At 38.7% G+C, this 21,499-nt stretch overlaps 1 protein-coding gene and 1 long non-coding RNA gene across 7 annotated transcripts in view; one reads left to right on the top strand and one right to left on the bottom strand.

Annotated features, from left to right (window-relative positions):
• USP53 (ubiquitin specific peptidase 53) overlaps positions 1-7,432 on the bottom strand; it is a 57,772-nt gene extending 50,340 nt beyond the window's left edge. For 2 of the 3 annotated variants that reach the window (XM_027543722.1, XM_027543721.1), the window contains exon 1: positions 7,122-7,359. The gene's annotated coding sequence lies outside the window, so the exon portion shown is untranslated. Of the gene's footprint in view, positions 1-7,121 lie in introns of all 3 variants that reach the window. The other variant, XM_027543720.1, reaches the window with a different exon arrangement.
• Positions 7,433-7,478: 46 nt separating this feature from the next.
• LOC113893995 overlaps positions 7,479-21,499 on the top strand; it is a 371,757-nt gene continuing 357,736 nt past the window's right edge. For 3 of the 4 annotated variants that reach the window (XR_003511423.1, XR_003511425.1, XR_003511426.1), the window contains exons 1-2: positions 7,542-7,668; positions 12,128-12,214. This is a non-coding gene — a long non-coding RNA (uncharacterized LOC113893995). Of the gene's footprint in view, positions 7,669-12,127; positions 12,215-21,499 lie in introns of all 4 variants that reach the window. The other variant, XR_003511424.1, reaches the window with a different exon arrangement.

The raw sequence follows: 21,499 nt of genomic DNA on the forward strand, positions 1-21,499 counted from the left end.
AGAGCGTCAGACACATCTTAGTGACTAAACAACAACAGGTCTTTTACCTCCAGAGTTAGATCTTTTTCTAAGTTGTATTCTTTTAAATGCAATTGTAAATTCTAACCACCAATGATTTGATTAGGCTACTAGATCAGTCTCGGTAAATGGTAGTAATAGCTGAACTTGGACTCATTATAGCTGTTATAGGACTTCCCTTGTGGCTCAGACAATAAAGCATCTGCCTACAATGCAGGAGACCTGGGTTCGATCCCTGGGTTGGGAAGATCCTCTGGAGAAGGAAATGGCAACTCACTCCACAACTCTTGCCTAGAGAATCCCATGAACGGAGTACCCGGTAGGCTACAGTCCATGGGGTCTCAAAGAGTCAGACACAACTGAGCGACTTTACTTCACTTCATAGCTGTTATGGTTGAACTGTGCTCCGCCCCCAAAGTATTTTGAAGTACTAGCCTCTAGTACCTGTGAACATGATCTCATTTGGAAATAGGGTTTTTATAGATGAGATTAGATTATGATGAGATCATTAGGATGGAGCCTAATCAAAAAGACTAGCAGAAGTCATTAGAAGAAGAGACAGAGACAAACAGAATATCATGTTTGATACAGAATGATACAGCTACAAGTAAAAGAACACCAAGAATTGACAGCTACCACCAGAAGCTAGAAAGTGGCAAGGGAGGATTCTGTACAGAGCCCTAGAAAGGAACCAATCCTGCTAAAACCTTGATTTTGGACTTCTAGCCTCCAGAGCCATGAGAGAACAATTCTATTGCTTTAAGCTGTCTGGTTTGTGGTCCTTTGTGACAGCAGCCCTAGGAAACTAACACAATAGCTGATAAAGCCTTAGAGACTCCTTTGTTCTTTTAAGTATATTGTTTCTTTCTTGATTATAAAATAGTATTTGTTTTTTATATAGACATCTAAAATACACATAAATATTTAAAACAGAAAATTTAGAAATACATACAATCCCATAGAAGGAGAGAATCACTGTTAATAAAGCTACTGAAATACATTCTTAATAGTACCCTGGCTTAGCCATCAAACTCTAAAGTGAAATTTCATTTTAACATCTTTTCACTATAAGCAATATAGCTAAGGGACATACTGAAGAGTTTTCAGTGATATATTACAACCATCCACCTTACTAGTAAAACTATTTAAAACTTTATTTTAGATAATTAGATAGCAAGCTATCTATAAGTATACCTATATTTATATATATATACTTATATATACCTATACATAGGTAAGTGCGTATGCTAAGTCACTTCAGTCATGTTCAACTCTGCAACCCTATGGACTGCAGCCCACCAGACTCCTCCGTTCATGCGGATTTTCCAGCCAAGAATACTGACTAGAGTGGGTTGCCATCCCCTCCTCCAAGGGATCTTCCCATATGTAGGTAGATAGCAAGTTAAAGCAAAAAAAAAAAAAAAAAACCTCATTCATTATAGGCCTCCTTTTTATAAAGTTAAAGTATTATAGTAAGAAAGATAATAGAAGAATAGATGACTTTTGATACAGAAAACCACAAGATGATACTAGAAAATTTATTAAACACAAAATAAAATTAAAGTAATAAGGACAAACCATACTACCACCACCCCAAAAAGCAAATTTTAAGTAACTTTCAATGTTTTGTATCTTTTTGCTCAACTTCTTTATGCCCAATAAAGAACTGTGCTTTATTTATTCTGGCTGTTACCAATCACTAGATTCCAATGGTAACTAATTAGAGAAAAACAAGAGCGCATATGTATCCAGAATACAGAGTATGAACATGAGAGACAATGGCTTATGGCAATCTGCTTTAAGACATGATCTTCAGAAGAAAAGTATGCCATGCCAAGGCAGGTATCACCTAACATTCCTTTGCCTTGACAAAGCCCCAAACTGAACTCCTGCTTTACCTCTATCTTCTTCCCCATTTTAGCTGATGGTAACTTCATCATTCTAGTCACTCAGAAGAAATAATCTTGGTATCATCTTTGACGCCTCTTTTTTGAATATCTTAGACAGAATGTGCCCAATTCTTACCACCTCCACTTCTACTATTCTGGACTTCGCCATCATCAGATCTTTCCTGGATTGCCAGACAACGTCGTAATTGTCTCCTTGCTTCTACCATTAGCTGTTACAGTCTATTCTCAAGATTAGACATGAAACTTCTAAAATCAAATGATAAAGCCATCCCTCTGCTCAAAACTTTTTAATGGGTCCTTACTACATTCAGATTAAAAACCAAAAATCTTTACAATGGCCTGCAAAGCTTATACTACCTGCTAAAGTAAAAACGCTTTTTTCTAAACTCACACCACTTCTGAGCCCAGATGTGTGGGTTTTTACACAATAAGCAATTCTCTAATTCTCAAGACACTACAATTTAACTCGATTTGACACTATTGGAGTTAGTATCAGATCCCACAAGCCAATGGCTCAGTCCCACTAGAGACTCCCCATTTCAGACACCAACCACAAGTCCCAAGTAGTCACCTGTATTTCTGATGAACCACCAATAAGTTAGGGGTTCCCTCCAACCTCTGCCAAGGATTCAATTAACTTGCTGCCATGGCTCTGGAAAACAGCTTACTTGAGTGGATTTCAACTTCATTATAAAAAGATACAACTCATGAACAGTCTGATGGAAGAGCTGAAACAGGGCAAAAAATGTGGGAAGGGGCAAGGAGCTTCCACACCCTCTCAAGAACACCATCCTCCCAACACCTCTACAAGTTCACCAACCCAAAAGCTCTTCAAACCGCTTCAGTTAGGATTTTTTAATGGAGGTTTCATTGTGTAGGCATGCTTGATTAAATATTTGGCCACTGGTGAGTAGCTCAACCTCCACGTCTCCCCTCTCTGGAGCTGTGTGTATATGTGCATGGTGAGGAGAGGGGGTGGAGGGCTGAAAATTTCAATCCTCTAATCACATGGTTGGTTTCGTGACAATCCATTCTCACCCTGCGGCTAGCACCCAGTCACCAACACACATTTATCTCAACCATAGCCATCTCAACACACATTTATCACCTTGCAGATTCCAAGAATTTTCGGAGCTGTGTGCCAGGAAACAGGCAGAGACCAAATATACATTTCTTCTTATGTAACACCCATCTTCTCACCTCTAACTTCATCCCTAACTACTTTCCCTTTACATTCTCCGTTTTCAACTTTATGGGCCTCCTCGTTATTCCTGAACAAACCACGCAAACTCCTGCTCTAAAGCCTTGACACTCTATTCCACTGCCTGGAGTACACTTCCTCTTGAGACCCACATGACTTCTTCCTGGCTCACTTCATGACTGCTTTGCTCAAAAATCACCTTCTATATGAGGCTTATACTTAAAATTGCAACCCACTCCATATTCCCAATTCCCCTTGCCCCGCTCTACTTTTTCTTTTCTCCTTGGCATTCTTCACCAACTAAGATAGCATACAATTGACTTATTGTTTTTTATCACTGTTTATCATTGTTTCTCCTCCCAATCCTCTTAGAATATAAACTGAATTCCAAGCAACTAGAACAATACAAAGTACATGGTAGGCAGTCATTAAATACTTACTGAATGAAGCTCAGGAAATAAAGCGGAACCTCAATCAACAAACCCTATGAAATCAACAAAGAGGACCTGGGCATTAAAGGTATAGGACAACTTCCCACCACTTGGCAGCTAGGTTAATGTCAGCAGTATACTGACAAGGAGGTAAGATTATTTCAGGCCTATACAGCAGTACCTTATAATAGAAAACATCTTCTAGGGTTCAAACAGACTGCTCACCTAAAAACAGGGAGGGCCATAATTAGAGGGCCAAGATTTTATTATGCAGGGTGAGAAGTTTAAAAGAAGATAAAGCACAAAGTACCTGGTTAACAAAGAATGCCCTGATGGGTTCTTGACAAGGATGGAATTCATGTTCTGGTACTGACCTCATGATTTCCAATTATTCTACCTCTGAAAAACTTCCACCAACACAGCATATTACTCAACTACTTAATCATTAAAAGCAAATGAATTCCATTATCTATAATTATGATCTATATTAAAAAGTTCATAGAATTATTGTAAGAATCACAAACCATGTCTAAAATAACTAATAAATGCCCAAAACACGGCAAGCACTCAGTAAAAATGCGAGCTAACTATAATGACAGCAAAAACACAATCTCTGATATAAAATGATTTTTAACAATATAAAAAACACATTTGAAGAAAAAGTAAAAGCTGTATTGATATTTTACACCCCATTTTGTTATTCCTCCATTTCTTTAAACTGATGTATCAATCTTGACTAAAGACATAATCCAGATTAGTGGCATCGGATAAACTGTACAATGAATTATTAACTTCCAAATTTTAAAATCTATTAAGTCATTCTTAGTAGAAAATAAGCAGTTTTATTTGTAGAGCTATCCTACTTTAAGAAAACTTAAAATATGAAAACTTCTAATTACAAAAAGAAGTTTGGGAATGCTTCACTTTACAAGTAGATTCACCATAGTATTATTTTCAACATTGATTTACGAACTGAGCTAGAGAAAGAGAAATGAGTTACCATGTTAGAAGGCAATGCATCAGAAATAAAGTGAAAGCAATTCTGAAATAATGTAAGCAACAGAGATTTAATTTAGAAGAATTCAACCTATGTACAACTTTTCAGAAAAATTCAAAACTTCCTTAATGACAATTTTAATTCATAAATAACACGACAACCATGCAGCCATAAACAATAACTAGCAACTTTTCTGAAGTGACTCATGTAAAATAAAAGTTCTTCAACCATATGCAATGGCTTGTAGCACGTTGGGGTATGTCACGGAACACCTTTGATGGCAGCCTATGGATCCCTTAGGATGATGTTTGTAAAAACATAAAATATAATTCATGGGATTACAATTAAAAAAGGGCGAAAAAAGTGTATAAGATTCCCAAGAAACCCAGTTACATTAAAATTCAGTTCTAATCATAGACCACAGTTTTAATCATGAATCCTCAGTTAATAAAAGAACTGCTGATAGAGGTTACAGATTAATTTGGAAAAGAAAAGAAGAAATACTTTTGCCTAAATATTCTATACATGTAGTATTCCTAGTATTTAAAAAAATAACTTGCCAAGATTAGGATATTATATAGTTATTTAAAGTTTAAATAACCTTTGAAAGTTTTTATCTCTGGTAGAACATTTCTTGTTCCTACTGTGTGCATATACTATAATGCAAAATAACAGTTTCAACAGGAAAATAATTTGTGATTTGACTACTGAATGTGTACATTACCTTAAAACAGAATTTTCATTTTTGAACTTTGGCTAAAAAAAACTTCTAAATCATTATTCCCAAAATATCCTGGTACTGCACAGTTTAAAATATACATTTGACACTAAATAATGGAAAAGATCTTGAATCACAGTATTTACTAAAATCGTTAAGTTTTTTGATTTTTTAAGAAAAAGAATAAACTAGGTGAGAAATGGTGCCCTACCACCATTAAAATAGCTTTCTTTGAAAAAATCATTTTTTTGTATCTAAAGAAAATATTAATAAATGACTATTAGTGTCAAGTTACAAGAGCTATACAAATCTACCTACATTTACAAAAACATTTTTTTAGTTAATAGGGAAAATGAAAGATATGTTCTTGGTTGCTTATTTTTCACACTGTAGGAAAAAAACACACATAACTAGTGTGTTGAGTAGAATAAATCACTTTCATGTTTTATCACTAGTAATTGTGAACCTAAACAAACTGTACAGTGAGTTCATTTTAAAAACGAATAAAATTTAAAATAAAAACAAAAACCTTGTTTTTTTCAGAGCATAACTAACTCCTTCCTACAGTGTGTTTGTCTATTTGAAATTATGACAACAGCAGATAAATCATATATTACTTTTTTTTTTCATATATTACTTTTGCAATATGTTTCATTTGTTTTCATTTCTCTTTGCCTAGACCATCATCATGTAACTGAAAAGAATAGAACATTAAACTAACAAGAAGTATTTAATATTAACTTAGCCAAAAGTTCATTTCAATCCGAATTTTGTTAGGAATTTCTCCTTCTTTTAAATACTGAGAATTACGAACGCTTTTCTTTAAAGAACATTACTAAAAGTGAATCAGACCCTAATCACAAAGAACCTCCTAAATTTAAACATCCCTCAGAAATAGCCTTGAAAACTCACTGCAAAAAAATACATATTTTCTTCCAGATAAGGAAACATTTGGCAAACTCTTATCTAACAAATAAAGCCTTGCAGTACATTTGCAAGCATTAATGAGGCTTCGTACTAATGGAGAAAACCTTGTAGCGGAGTCAAAACCTCAGAGCACGCTCGAAATGCAGGCTTTAGAAACGCTCTTTGCTACACCTGTGCAAGTACTTCCTGTTCTCCAAAGATATTTAAAAGTTGTTTGGTAAACGTCCCGTTGGAGAAAGAAATGGCAACCCACTCCAGTATTCTTGCCTGGAAAATCTCATGGACGGAGGAGCCTGGCGGGCTACAGTCCATGGGGTCGCAAAGAAGTCGGATACGACTGGGCACACACCAGACCAGAAATGTCCACTAAATCGCCATTTAGAAGCTAAACATTAACTTCATAAATTACTACTACTAAATCACTACATTATTACTACTACCACTCAGAAATCACCAGTCCGAAGAGTCTCACGAATCATCTCTTCTCCAAACAGAACAACAAAACCTCTTTAAAAAGCGACTGCTCGAGAGGCAGTGGCTTGGATAGTGAGGGGCAGGCGCCAGGTAAGCATATTCATAATTTCAAAGCACTAAGCGACCCAGCAGGATCCCAGGTTCCGCCTCTGGCCAGCCCTCAAACACAGCAGGAACAACCACAACCCAGTAAGTACAGGACCTCCTCCCTACGCGTTCGCCTCCAGCCTGGTCAAAAGCACCTCCGCCAGATCCTGGACGCGGCGGGAGGGCGGCGGGAGGGCTGCGTGACCTCCAGAGTCTGCCCCGAAGCGGCTGGTGGAGGAGGTCGGGGGGCAGCGAGGAGAGACATCGAGTCTGGGACTGGAACGTGGGTCTTCCAGTCAGGCCCGCGGAGGTCGCAGGTCTTTGGATCTCCAGCCAGGGACTAGTTTCGGAGACTTACTTTGAGCTCTGCCCTTTTAGCAAGAGGGGCGTGCGGTCCAGGTAGAGAAATATGGGCCTTCTACCGCCACAGGGCAATCTCCCGCTGGCCCAGCTCTGCGTCCAGCTGACACCAGGCTGACACACCAACAGCTGCCACCGAAACCGAGGCTCACCGGGAACTGGAGCAGAGGCGACTGGTCTCCGCCGCCCAGACCTCGACCCAGCGCTTGGAGCATGCGCACACGCCTCACCACCCAAAGGCCAGTCAGGCCAGTGACACCTGCGATCAACAGGTCCTGGGAGCCCCGCCCAAATCCCCGCCTCACCCCCGCCCCGCCTCCTCGAAGCTGACCCCGCCCTCAGGCTCCAGGAGCTGGCTCCGCCCCCACACGCGATTTCCCGGCTTTCCGGACCTGAGGATCTGTGTTCCCGCGCGGATTCGATAGGGCTGGTGATCCAGTTGACTTACTCTGAGCCGCGAGATCCCGCGAGAGCAGGGAGTTGACCATTTTTCTTAAGGCGGGAGCGGAGCGCTGGGGTTAACTGTTCGAGAAAGGAGGCTGCAGGTTGGTTTTTGTGGTGTAAAGAGAAAAAAGGAATAGTTGTGGAAGTAGTTATTCCGATACTCTTGGTCTATTTATTCATCATTTTCTAAGCTCAGGGACACGAATCCACCAGACACTGGGCTTTAAGTTAGTTGTTATTACCTCAGAGAAAACGACCTGTATCGGTTGGCCTCGAAACCCTAGGCGAATTCGCAGTTCTCTTTAGCTTTTTGTGAATCCTTACAATCTGTTTGCAGTTAAATGATTTACATTGGCTTGAATGTATATTCCCCAACTGGTTGTTTCGTGACTATTTAATAAAATGAAAGGCTTAATAAACATGTTGACCCGGTTAATGGTTAAGTGTGAGAAAAATGTGGCTTTCTCCTTACTGTGCTTTCAACAGGTTTTAAGTTGCAAGCTAATGTTTGGGAAATGGGCGAAACTTCGTTTTGTAATAACTTGTTTCTTAGGAATAGTAGTAAAAGGAAAACCCACTGTCATCTTTAGTATAAACGATCCCTCTCAATGAGTAGTAAGGTTTTGGAACTCATTTCAAAGCTGTTGCAGGTTCAACATACAGATTCTAAAAATTGATCAAACAGGTAGGTAACTCTAAATGTCTGTTTGAAGAAACAGAAGGAGGAAACATTTTAGATTGGTATAGGCAAGTATTACCTGTGACGGAATCAAGGAGAATTTGTTGAGCATTTATTGTTCCCTTCACTGAATTGGGCACTGAAGAAAATACAGTGAAGTTTAAAATACGGTTTTTGCCCTCAGGAAATTTAAAACTTGGAGAAGGAGAAAAAGAACTACATTAAAAAAAGAGCACCATTAATTCTCCCCCCTAGTGCTACCTTCTCCTGGTTTTGCGACTACCTCTCTGAGGCACTTTAAATATTTTTATTCTTAACTGTACCCTCTGTGTTCCCAAACTCTCCATTTTCTTGTGTTGTAACTTCTTTTGTGTCCTTGAACAGTCTTTTCCCCACGATGGACTTATCTACTAGGTATACTGGGCACCTGGGGAAGGAAATGGCAACCCACTCCAATATTCTTGTCTGGAGAATCCCAGGGACAGAGGAACCGGGTGGGCTGCCATCTATGGGGTCGCACAGAGTCGGACACGACTGACGTGACTTAGCAGCAGCAGCAGCATCCTGGGCACCAAGGACTCCCAAATGGATATCTTCAGCTTAGACCCTTTTAAGCAACAGCATCTTTGGGTGTCATGTGCTGGGTCACTTCAGTAGTATCCAACTCTTTGCAACCCTATGAACTGTAGCACACCAGGCCGCTCTGTCCATGGGATTCTCCAGGCAAGAATGCTGGAGTGGATTGTCATTCCCTTCTCCAGGGGATCTTCCCGACCCAGGAATCGAACCCTGTCTCTCGTCTCTTATGGCTTCTGCATTGCAGGCAGTCATATAGGTATGTCCCAAATTGACTTGGACATCTTTTCTGTTCCCTACTCCTAGTGTCGTATCTCTTCCCACCCATCTGGAACCTACACTGCTTTCATTCCCTATTTTAGATAATAGCACCTAGTTGCCCAAATCAAGAATCCATGTGTACCCCTATATTACATTTCCTTCATTTCCTCTGTCCTGATATCAAATTTGATTAATTCATCTCCTTAAGGATCTCTCAACCCCCGCACCCCTTTTAATCTCCATTCTCACTGTCTTAATCTATCGGCTAATCATCATCTCTCCTAACTCATCTCCCTTGGACCACTGCAATAGGCTCTAGTTATTTCCCACTCCAGTCCAACATCCATGTCTGTTAATAATTTTTCTAACACAAAAATATGATTACAATATTAACATGCTTTTTTCAGGAGCTCCCCATCTCCTTCAGGACCTGGCCCCAGACTTAGTCTCATCTACTACTCTTGCCCATTTATGCCATGCTAGCTGTATTGAATTCCTTGCTCATCTGTGTTTTTACTAGGTTCTCTCAAGATCTTTTAGGTCTCAGTTGAATACTTATTTCATCCATGGAAACTTTCAAAACTTCCTGAGACAGATTTGCCCTTCCTTCACCCTTTTTGGGTTTATCTATAACAATTATGTTATAATATAGCTATTTCTTTGCAAATGTAATTGACAGAGCACTCTTGAAAAATAATTTGAACTATGGATAATAAAGACTCATACTATCTCCCTGCCTCCTTTCTAGATTGTAGAAGAATGCCATTCAGTTTACCATGCTCAAGAATTTGACAAAACCGTAACTGTACAGTTTTTTTAATCATGTAACTTCAAACTTTCTGCTACTTCTTGGCATATTTAAGTACTGAGTTTTACATGGTATACTAGATCACAAGTTAGAGTCAAATGGACAGTCTGAAGCAAACAGTGAAAAAAAGGAAAATTGACAGTTCACTGTATTTTAGGACAGGAGTTGCTCCCAAAAAACTTTGTAGTTAGAAATGTCACAACATAAGTTTTAAATGTACTGCCTCTGAGAATTACTATTTGTTCTCGAAGTATATGTGTATACGTTTAATTCAGTATTTATTTTATTGGGCAGACCCAAATTAATGAGGAAAAATCTCTGCACTTCTCACTGACTTGAGATCATGAAAGAAAAGATTTGGAATGCCAAAGACATTATGTTGTTTGAATGAGGCTCAGCCAAAGTTTACATCATCAGCACCACCACACTTACATACCTCTTTATTATTCTGGAGCGATTATAATCCAGACTTTGGGAGATGTACCATCTTGTGGTTCTATTCACCCTATTCACTAATAAGTGGTAGAAGTAGCAGATCCAGGCTTCGGGAGATGTACCATCTTGTGGTTCTAATCACCCTATTCACTGATAAGTGGTAGAGGTAGCAGTATTCTATCCTGAGAAGCTGTCATCTGGTAGTTCCAGGAGGTAAACAACAGCTAAAGACATGGCAAACCATGAATGGGCTGGGTAGGATAAAGTGAAATACAGTATAGAGAAGTTGTAGCTAAATGGCTATCTCAGGATTGGATGTGAGACTAACTCCTTTTTTCCTAATTGCATGAAGGAAATGTTGACAAGTGTTATCTTCTTAGTAAACTTGTAGAGAACAGGGACTATATTTTTTCACTGTGAATTTCTAGGGCATAGCACAGTGCCTGGCATAGATATATAACAAATGTGTTCAGTGGATAGGTTGAAGAACTAGAAGTTCTGTTAATTTTTTGGAGAATAGAGACATCTGTGTGGACCAGAATTGGGGAAAGCTGCTATGGGAGATCAGATATGAGCTTCAACTTGGAAGGTTCATGGGTAGGCATATTTGAAGGCACTGTGAAGGAGATATGACTATTCAAGAGCAAAGTTTTAGAAACAGGAATTAAAGCCAATGCAGGGCTATAATAGGAAGCCTTTTAAGTTCTTGAACAGGATGTTTAGTTTGGAATTATATACGGATTTGTAGGGGAAATTGTAGTGAGGCAAGAAGATGAGCTAAATCAGTACAATTCCAGAGAAACCTTCAGTGATGATGAGGCCAAGCAAAAAATCTAGTCATAATCAACCACTTCCTCTATGACTCATACCAATTTTTGTAACACCATCCTTCTACATGGCTTTCCTCCAACCTATTTGGTTGTTCCTTTTCAACCTGCTTTTCTCTTACACTTTCTAGATGATGGTGTTCGTAGTGCCTGGCCCTAAGACCAGGTTTTATCCTCATGGTTTTAAATATATATTTCGCACACAGCAGCCGAAGTAGCCTATTTTAAATATTGACATGTTACCCCCCTACTTAAAATTGTTCAAAGACTTACTATATACATAAAATCCAAATAGACACCTGAAGGAGCTATTCTTCCCTCCCTAACAGCATCTCATGCTATCAAGGATTTTGCACTCTTTATTCCCTATACCTAGAACCCTGGTTCTTAATGGGGAGTGATATTGTCTCTCAAGGGACATTTGGCAAAGGGCAATACATTGCTGATTGTCACAGGGTAGGAAGGGAGTGCTGCTACTTGTATCCAGTTGGGGTGAGGCCAGTTCTAAACACCACACAACAGACAAGTCACCCACAACAAAGAATTATATGGTTCAAAATGTCATTAGTGCCCAAGCTAGGAAACCCTGACCTACAATGCCTTCCCCTGAGTCTCCAAGTGGCTGACTCCTTTTCATCCTCTATACTCTAGTTTTAACTTTGTCTTCCTAGAAGTCATCTTTGACTTAGAACTTCCTACCTGTCTCTATCACAGTGTTCTGTTTATTCATCTCATACCACTTTTCAAAACCTGTGATTATTTAGTTTATTTGTTTGTCTTTCTCATTATCTAGAAAGCAGATCCCATGAAAAGCCTCTCTCCATCATTATTCTTTCTGTAAAGGCTAATACAGTGGCACAGAGTAGGCATCAATAAAGAGTTATTTGACACCTGAATCTGGATCTACAATATGTCATAGAATGAAAACAATAACTTTTTCTTCTTCTTTTTTTCTGTAAAATTAAAATATGCAGTTACTGATTGAAGACACAGAACAGATTGGAGACACCTGCAAAGAACTTGTCATCACTCAGAGTGTCTTCTAAGTCAGCTGGTCTGAGGTCAGTATTCAGATGTTCTCCACAAATACCCTTCCTTCCTAAGTAGCATCTCACAATCAGAACCAAAAGTAGAATCATACTATGGCCAATTTAACTAATGTCGGTGAAGTAAAGAGAATCAGGCCGGAAGGAAAAAAAAGAAACAAGAATGAATAGTACCAAAAATGATATAAAATTATTTGATCAAACTAAGAAGTTTAGAAGACCCAATTTTTTAATATGTGCATGTCTTTACAAAGCTGTTTCAAAACTGTATTTAGAATTACCTGGTTAATATACATTTTAATTTTTTTCAATTAAGAAAATATGTACTGTGGACATATATTGCTTTGTCCTTTCCTGCTTTTACCAGTAATAATAGATCATACCACTTAACCCCAGGATGGGCATAACTCCATGTTGAGCATTTCATCATTTTCTGGCTCTGGTGATTAGTGTATGAGTGATTTGAGCTAATCAGTATTCTTTCTCAGGAGTTTTCAAATTATTAATAGAGCTTACAGGAAAGATCCTTTTTCTTCTCTGTGTACAAAGCTATAAAACTGTAAGCTCAGAGGTGCTTGTGGCAATGTGCCTTGTCATTTACAGTATCTAGTCTGAAAGAATAAGGCCGCTTTGGAGGAGAGGGGAAAGAGAAAAGTTCCTAAGGGTTCTCTAGCCTCTTATAAAATAGGTAATTCAGGAACTGAGTGTTCACTAAACTCCTTAAAGCTCTGCAGCATGACCCTTTGTTAAACATCAGATCAAATTCAGTATCCATAGCATCTTAGCCAGCTCTTCCTTAGGCACAACTTTACTGGCCTTACATTCCAATCTATTAGCTAGTTAACTACATTGAGTGGTTTAACCAGTAACCTCCTTAATTTTGCTGACTTATTGTCAGTTTAAGCAATTTCATTACCTTTGTTATTTCACTTTGAAGCATCCTAATTTTCTTATCTGTAAAATTGGGATGAGAAATAATACTTATATATGATGTATTTTGATGTTCCCAGATAAAAGCAACTATAAAGTCTTATACTGTGTTATTATGGCCATTAGTGTTGTTATTACAGTTACCAATACTGCTGTCATCAATGATAATATGTTGCTATAAGAACCTGTATATTGTTTTTCTTGCTATAATATGTATTTTATTACAGTCTCAAAGATACACAAGGCTTTAGATTCCTTCTAGTCCAGCCTCCTGCTCACTAAAGTACTATCCCTGACAGTAGTTGTCCAACCTCTGTTCAAATATGGTAACAGCAGTAGAAAACTTGATGTTTTGTGAGATATCCTTTTCTTTTTAAGACTTCTTTAACCACTAAGAAATTTTCATCACGGTGAGTTTAAATTTACCTACTAGTAATTTCTATACACAGATCTTATTTCTATCCTTTATAGGAACGGAGATCTATGTTCTCTTTTCCATAAGACACTACTGAACTTTGAAAACATGTTTTGTGTTTTCTAGCGAAAAGTTCTCTCAAAAATTTTTTGAAGGCCTAGTAAAATATTAAACTAATCTGCTCATTCATTCATTCATTCATTCTGCTTCACCTTATCCCACAAAGATTTAAAGTAAATTCTAAAAAATAAAATAAATTCTAACATATAATATAAAACAATGGTCAGACATAAATAAGAAAAAGAATCAGAACTATGAGAAAGTAGAATATGAGTAGAATGTAAAGAGTGAGAACGAAAGAATAGAAATAAGCATGAGCCTGTGGCTTAAGTTTGTTTGACTCTGATCTGAAATTATAAGTGAATATGATATTTATCAGTGACAGGAAACATTTTTCTGTCATCATCTAAAATGCTTTTTCCTCTATGTTGGCCCTCATCTAAAAAGGCTCTTACCTGTGTTCACTGACAATAGACTCATCTACATGTCCCTGGGAAATGAAGTAATAGGCTTCATAATCCATGAAACTGACTTCAGGATGTAATATTGTTGTCAACTTCTGGAAAAAATATGGTGACAAAAAAAAAATACATCTGCAATTAGCATGATTATCAGTTCAGTTCAGTTCAGTTCAGTTGCTCAGTCGTGTCCAACTTTTTGCAACCCCATGGACTGCAGCACACCAGGCTTCCCTGTCCATCACCAATTCCTGGAGCTTGCTCAATCTCATGTCCATTGAGTCCATGATGCCATCCAACCATATCATCCTTTGTCATCCCCTTCTCCTCCCGCCTTCAATCTTTCCCAGCATCAGAGTCTTTTGAGTCAGTTCTTTGCATCTGGTGGCCAAAGTATTGGAGTTTCAGGTTTAACATCAGTGCTTCCAATGAATATTCAGGACTGATTTCCTTGAGAATTGATGGTTTGATCTCCCCACCCCCCAGTCCAAGGGACTCTTAAGAGTCTTCTCCAACACCACAGTTCAAAAGCATCAATTCTTTGGCACTCAGCTTTCTTTATAATCCAAGTCTCACATCCATACGTGACTACTGGAAAAACCATAGCTTTCACTAGATGGACCTTTGCTGGCAAAGAAATGTCTCTGCTTTTTAGTATGCTGTCTAGAATGGTCATAGCTTTTCTTCCAAGGAGCAAGCATCTTTTAATTTCATGGCTGCAGTCACCATCTGCAGTGATTTTGGACCCCAAGAAAATAGTCTGTCACTGTTTCCATTGCTTCCCCATCTATTTACCATGAAGTGATGGGACCGGATGCAATAATCTTAGTTTCTTGAATGTTGAGATTTAAGCCAGCTTTTTCACTTTCCTCTTTCACTTTCATCAAGAGGCTCTTTAGTTCCTCTTCATTTTCTGCCATAAGGGTAGTATCATCTGCATATCTGAGATTATTGCTATTTCTCCTGGCAGTCTTGATTCTGGCTTGTGAACCAGCCTAGGCATTTTGCATGTTGTACTCTCCACAGAAGTTAAGTAAGGTGACAATATACAGCCTTGATGTACTCCTTTCCCAATTTGGAACCAGTCTGTTCCATGACTGGTTCTAACTATTGCTTCTTGACCTGCATACAGATTTTGCAGGAGGCAGGTTAGGTGGTCTAGTAGTCCCATCTCTTGAAGCATTTTCCACAGTTTGTTGTAATCTACACATTCAAAGGCTTTGGTGTTTTCAATAAAGCAGAAGTAGATATTTTTCTGGAATTCTCTTGCTTTTCTATGATCCAACGGATGTTTCCTCTGGTTCCTCTGCCTTTTCTAAATCCAACTTGAACATCTGGAAGTTCATGGTTCACATACTATTGAATCCTGGCTTGGAGAATTTTGAGCATTACTTCGCTAGCATGTGAGATGAGTGCAATTGTGCAGTAGTTTGAACATTCTTTGGCATTGCTTTTCTTTGGGATTTGAATGAAAACTGACCTTTTCCAGTCCTGTGGCCACTGCTGAGTTTTCCAAATGTGCTGGCATATTGAGTGCAGCACTTTCACAGCATCATCTTTTAGGATTTGAAATAACTCAACTGGAATTCCATCACCTCCACTAGCTTTGTTTGTAGTGATGCTTCCTGAGGCCCACTTGACTTTGCATTCCAGGATGTCTGGCTCTAGGTGAGTGATCACACCATCATGATTAGCTGGGTCCTGAAGATATTTTTGGTATAGTTCTATGTATTCTTGCCAACTCTTCCTAATATCTTCTGCTTCTGTTAGGTCCATACCATTTCTGTCCTTTATTGAGCCCATCTTTGCATGAAATGTTCCCATGGTATCTCTGATTTTCTTGAAGAGATGTCTACTCTTTCCCATTTTGTTGTTTTCATTTTTTTCTTTGCACTCATCACTGAGGAAGGCTTTCTTATCTCTGCTTGCTGTTCTTTAGAACTCTGCATTCAAATGGTTCTATATTTCCTTTTCTCCTTTGCCTTTATCTTCTCTTCTTATCACAGTTTTTTGTAAGGCCTCCTCAGACAACCATTTTGCCATTTTGCATTTCTTTTTCTTGGGGATGGTCTTGCTCCCTGCCTCCTATACAATGTCACAAACCTCCATCCATAGTTCATCAGGCACTCTATCAGATCTAGTCCCTTAAATCTATTTCTCATTTCCACTGTATAATTGTTAGGGATTTGATTTAGGTTATACCTGAATGGTCCAGTAGTTTTCCCTACTTTCTTCAATTTAAGTCTGAATTTGGCAATAAGGAGTTCATGATCTGAGTCACAGTCAGCTCCCGATCTTGTTTTTGCTGACTATATAGAGCTTCTCCATCTTTGGCTACAAAGAATATAATCAATGTGATTTCGGTATTTACCATCTGGTGTGTCCATGTGTAGATTTGTCTCTTGTGTTGTTGGAAGAGGGTGTTTGCTTTGACCAGTGTGTTCTCTTAGGAAAACTCTGTTAGCCTTTGCCGTGCTTCATTTTGTTCTCTGAGGCCAAACTTGCCTGTTACTCCGGGTATCTCTCTTGACTTCCTACTTTTGCATTCCAGTCTCCTGTGATGAAAAGGACATCTTTTTTTGGTGTTATTTCTGGAAGGTCTTGTAGGTCTTCATAGAACCATTCAATTCTCTTTCAGCATCACTGGATGGGGCATAGACTTGGATTACTGTGATACTGAATGGTTTGCCTTGGAAACGAACAGAGATCATTCTGTCATTTTTGAGATTGCACCCAAATACTGCATTTCAGACTCTTATGTTCAGTGTGATGGCTACTCCATTTCTTCTAAGGGATTCTTGCCCACAGTAGTATATATAATGGTCATCTGAATTAAATTCACCTATTCAAGGTAAATTAAAAGCGGTCAACAGGAGATGGGAAGAGTGAACATTGACATTAGGCATCAGTGAACTAAAATGGACTGGAATGGGTGAATTTAATTCAGCATGATAATGGTTTGAGCAAATTATTTCCTCTCTTGGTTCAGCAGTTTAAATAAGACTGTTTTGAGGTATTTTGTAATGATGTCATTTCATTAGCCAATGTAAGTTTGTGTTCAAAATACTAACTTTTTTGTTCCATTATTTTGTTGTTACAAATTGGTATTAAGACACGTTTCACAAATTTTAATGCCCTTAGTTTTTGTGGACACAAATGCTTGTATTACTTCAGTACATCAGCATCTTCATCATCTGTTTCCTTCATTTTTTTTAAATATCCTATTATTTTTTGAAGTTTTAGTCCATATTTCTTAAGATTTAGTATTCTTCCTGCATTTTTAAATTGCCAAAATTAATGATATCTTGTTTGTCTTCAGGTCAATCATTGAGGAAAATGTTGGTGAAGGTTGGATCCTTGACATTCAGTTCCAGCCATAGTCCACATTAACCCCTAGTGGCAACATTAAAATTATTTAGAAAGCTAAGTAGAGACCATGTTTAAGGGCAACATGGTATCATAAAAAGTATGACCTTTAGATTTGGACAGACTTAGGTTCTATGGCAACCCACTCCAGTGTTCTTGCCTGGAGAATCCCAGGGACGGGGGAGCCTGGTGGGCTGCTGTCTATGGGGTTGCACAGAGTCAGACATGACTGAAGTGACTTAGCAGCAGCAGCAGGTTCAAATCCTGACTTTACCGTTTATTGTGTGTGACCTTGAGCAGTTAGTAACTACTCTAAAACCTAGGTTCCTCATCTGTACATAGCAGTGTTTCCTAGCTAATCCCTAACTGGATTGCTGGTGACAGGCAGGCCACTGCTCTGGGCATATATTTGCTTGATTTTTTTTTTTTTTTTTTTCTAGCAGTGTTTTGTAATCTGAGGAAAAGAATGAAAAAAAAAAAAAAAAGACAGTGAAATTGCTTGCCTTCAAAAGCAACATATATGACAGAAAGAATGGATAGAGAATTAGGGAACTCTCTTGCTCTCAAGTAGATGTGTGCTGTGGGGAGGTTAGTTTACCTCTTAACTTTTCTTGATCCTTAAAAGAAGAAATTGGACCACATGATTCTAAATTCTAAAGATGTGAAATGAAGGAGTCTTTTCCCAGTTGTTACCTAATTACAAAATATGTCAAGAACTAAGTGCTTTATGCAAAGTATTTTATTTAACTTTCCTAACAATGGTAAAGTGCTAATATTTGTATATGATTAATATCCTGATTTTACTAGTGTGTGAGAAGAGTGCAATTGTGCGGTAGTTTGAGCATTCTTTCGCATTGCCTTTCTTTGGGATTTGAATGAAAACTGACCTTTCCCAGTCCTGTGGCTACTGCTGAGTTTTCCATATGTGCTGGCATGTTGAGTGTAGCACTTTCACAGCATCATCTTTCAGGATTTGAAATAGCTCAACTGGAATTCCATCACCTCCACTAGCTTTGTTCATAGTGATGCTTTCCAAAGCCCACTTGACTTCACATTCCAGGATGTCTGGCTCTAGGTCAGTTATCACACCATCGTGATTATCTGGGTCATGAAGATCTTTTTAGTACAGTTCTTCTGTGTATTCTTGCCACCTCTTCTTAATATCTTCTGCTTCTGTTAGGTCCATACCATTTCTGCCCTTTATCGAGCCCATCTTTGTATGAAATGTTCCCTTGGTATCTCTAATTTTCTTGAAGAGATCTCTAGTCTTTCCCATTCTGTTGTTTTCCTCTATTTCTTTGCATTGATCGCTAAGGAAGGCTTTCTTATCTCTTCTTTCTATTCTTTGGAACTCTGCATTCAGATGCTTATGTCTTTCCTTTTTTCCTTTGCTTTTCGTTTCTCTTCTTTTCACAGCTATTTGGAAGACCTCGCCAGACAGCCATTTTGCCTTTTTGCATTTCTTTTCCATGGGATGGTCTTGATCCCTGTCTCCTGTACAATGTCACGAATCTCCATCCATAGTTCATTAGGCACTCTATCTGTCAGATCTAGTCCCTTAAATCTATTTCTCACTTCCACTGTATAATCATAAGGGATTTGATTTAGGTCATACCTGAATGGTCTAGTGGTTTTCCCTACTTTCTTAAATTTAAGTCTGAATTTGGCAATAATGAGTTGATGATCTGAGCCACAGTCAGCTCCCGGTCTTGTTTTTGCTGACTATACAGAGCTTCTCCATCTTTGGCTTCAAAGAATATAATCAATCTGATTTGGTGTTGACCATCTGGCGATGTCCATGTGTAGAGTCTTCTCTTGTGTTGTTGGAAGAGGGTGTTTGCTATATCCAGTGCATTTTCTTGGCAAAACTCTTATTAGTCTTTGCCCTGCTTCATTCCGTATTCCAAGGCCAAATTTGCCTGTTACTCCAGGTGTTTCTTGACTTCCTACTTTTGCATTCCAGTCCCCTATAATGAAAAGGACATCTTTTTTGCATGTTATTTCTAAAAAGTCTTGTAGGTCTTCATAGAACTGTTCAACTTCAGCTTCTTCAGTGTTGCTGGTTGGGGCATAGACTTGGATTACTGTGATATTGCATGGTTTGCCTTGGAAACAAACAGAGATCATTCTGTCGTTTTTGAGATTGCATCCAAGTACTGCATTTCGGACTCTTTTGTTGACCATGATGGCTACTCCATTTCTTCTGAGGGATTCTTGCCTGCAATAGTAGATATAATGGTCATATGAGTTAAATTCACCCATTCCAGTCCATTTTAGTTCGCTGATTCCTAGAATATCGACATTCACTCTTGCCTGTCCACTTCCAATTTGCCTTGATTCATGGACCTGACATTCCAGGTTCCTATGCAATATTGCTCTTTACAGCATTGGACCTTGCTTCTATCACCAGTCACATCCACAACTGGGTATTGTTTTTGCTTTGGCTCCATCCCCCAATTGCATTCATCTCACACGCTAGTAAAGTAACGCTCAAAATTCTCCAAGCCAGGCTTCAGCAATACGTGAACCGTGAACTTCCAGATGTTCAAGCTGGTTTTAGAAAAGGCAAAGGAACCAGAGAACAAATTGCCAACATCCATTGGATCATCGAAAAAGCAAGAGAGTTCCAGAACAACATCTATTTCTGCTTTATTGACTATGCCAAAGCCTTAGACTCTGTGGATCACAATAAACTGTGGAAAATTCTGAAAGAGATGGGAATACCAGACCACTTGACCTGCCTCTTGAGAAACCTATATGCTGGTCAGGAAGCAACAGTTAGAACTGGACATAGAGCAACAGAACAACAGACTGGTTCCAAATAGGAAAAGGAGTACGTCAAGGCTGTATATTGTCACCCTGCTTATTTAACTTATATGCAGAGTACATCATGAGAAACAGTGTGGAAGAAGCACAAGCTGGAATCAAGATTGCTGGGAGAAATATCAATAACCTCAGATATGCAGATGACACCACATTTATGGCAGAAAGTGAAGAGGAACTAAAAAGCCTCTTGATGAAAGTGAAAGAGGAGAGTGAAAAGGTTGGCTTAAAGCTCAACATTCAGAAAACTAAGATCATGGCATCCAGTCCCATCACTTCATGGGAAATAGATGGAAACATGTCAGACTTTATTTTTTGGGCTCCAAAATCACTGCAGATGGTGACTGCAACCGTGAAATTAAAAGACGCTTACTCCTTGGAAGGAAAGTTATGACCAACCTAGATAGCATACTCAAAAGCAGAGACATTACTTTGCCAACAAAGGTTCGTCTAGTCAAGGCTATGGTTTTTCCAGTGGTCGTGTATGGATGTTAGAGTTGGACTTTGAAGAAAGCTGAGCGCCAAAGAATTGATGCTTTTGAATTGTGGTGTTGGAGAAGACGCTTGAGAGCCCCTGGACTGCAAGGAGATCCAACCAGTCCATTCTAAAGGAGATCAGTCCTGGGTGTTCTTTGGAAGGAATGATGCTAAAGCTGAAACTCTAATACTTTGGCCACCTCATGCGAAGAGGTGATTCATTGGAAAAGACTCTGATGCTGGGAGAGATTGAGGGCAGGAGGAGAAGGGAACGACAGAGGATGAGATGGCTGGATGGCATCACTGACTCGATGGACGTGAGTTTGAGTGAACTCTGGGAGTTGGTGAAGGACAGGGAGGCCTGGCGTGCCTCAATTCATGGGGTTGCAAAGAGTCGGACATGACTGAGCAAATGAACTGAACTGAACTGAACTGAATATCCTAATTTTAGAAATAGTGAAAGTTAGGTACTTAGCACAGTGTCTGCCATATAGGAGGCACTCAATAAACAAACTGAATTATTTAATAAAAGATCTATCATTTAAGTATGACATCTGGTTACAGCCAGGAAATATAGTAAGTCAAAATGAGGAAGGCAATGTGGGCCATACTAATAAATCCAGAAGTAAAGGCCAAAACCATCTAGCTTTTGATTAAAGCTATTGCTAGAATTTTTGTGCATGAATGTAATTTCTCTTTAGTTTTTTGAAACCAAATTTTATACCATGTTATATTTGTATAGTTCTTTAGAATCTTAGAGATGGAAAGGAT

Source organism: Bos indicus x Bos taurus, chromosome 6 (assembly GCF_003369695.1).
Source record: "Bos indicus x Bos taurus breed Angus x Brahman F1 hybrid chromosome 6, Bos_hybrid_MaternalHap_v2.0, whole genome shotgun sequence".
Classification (NCBI taxonomy): Eukaryota; Metazoa; Chordata; class Mammalia; order Artiodactyla; family Bovidae; genus Bos; species Bos indicus x Bos taurus.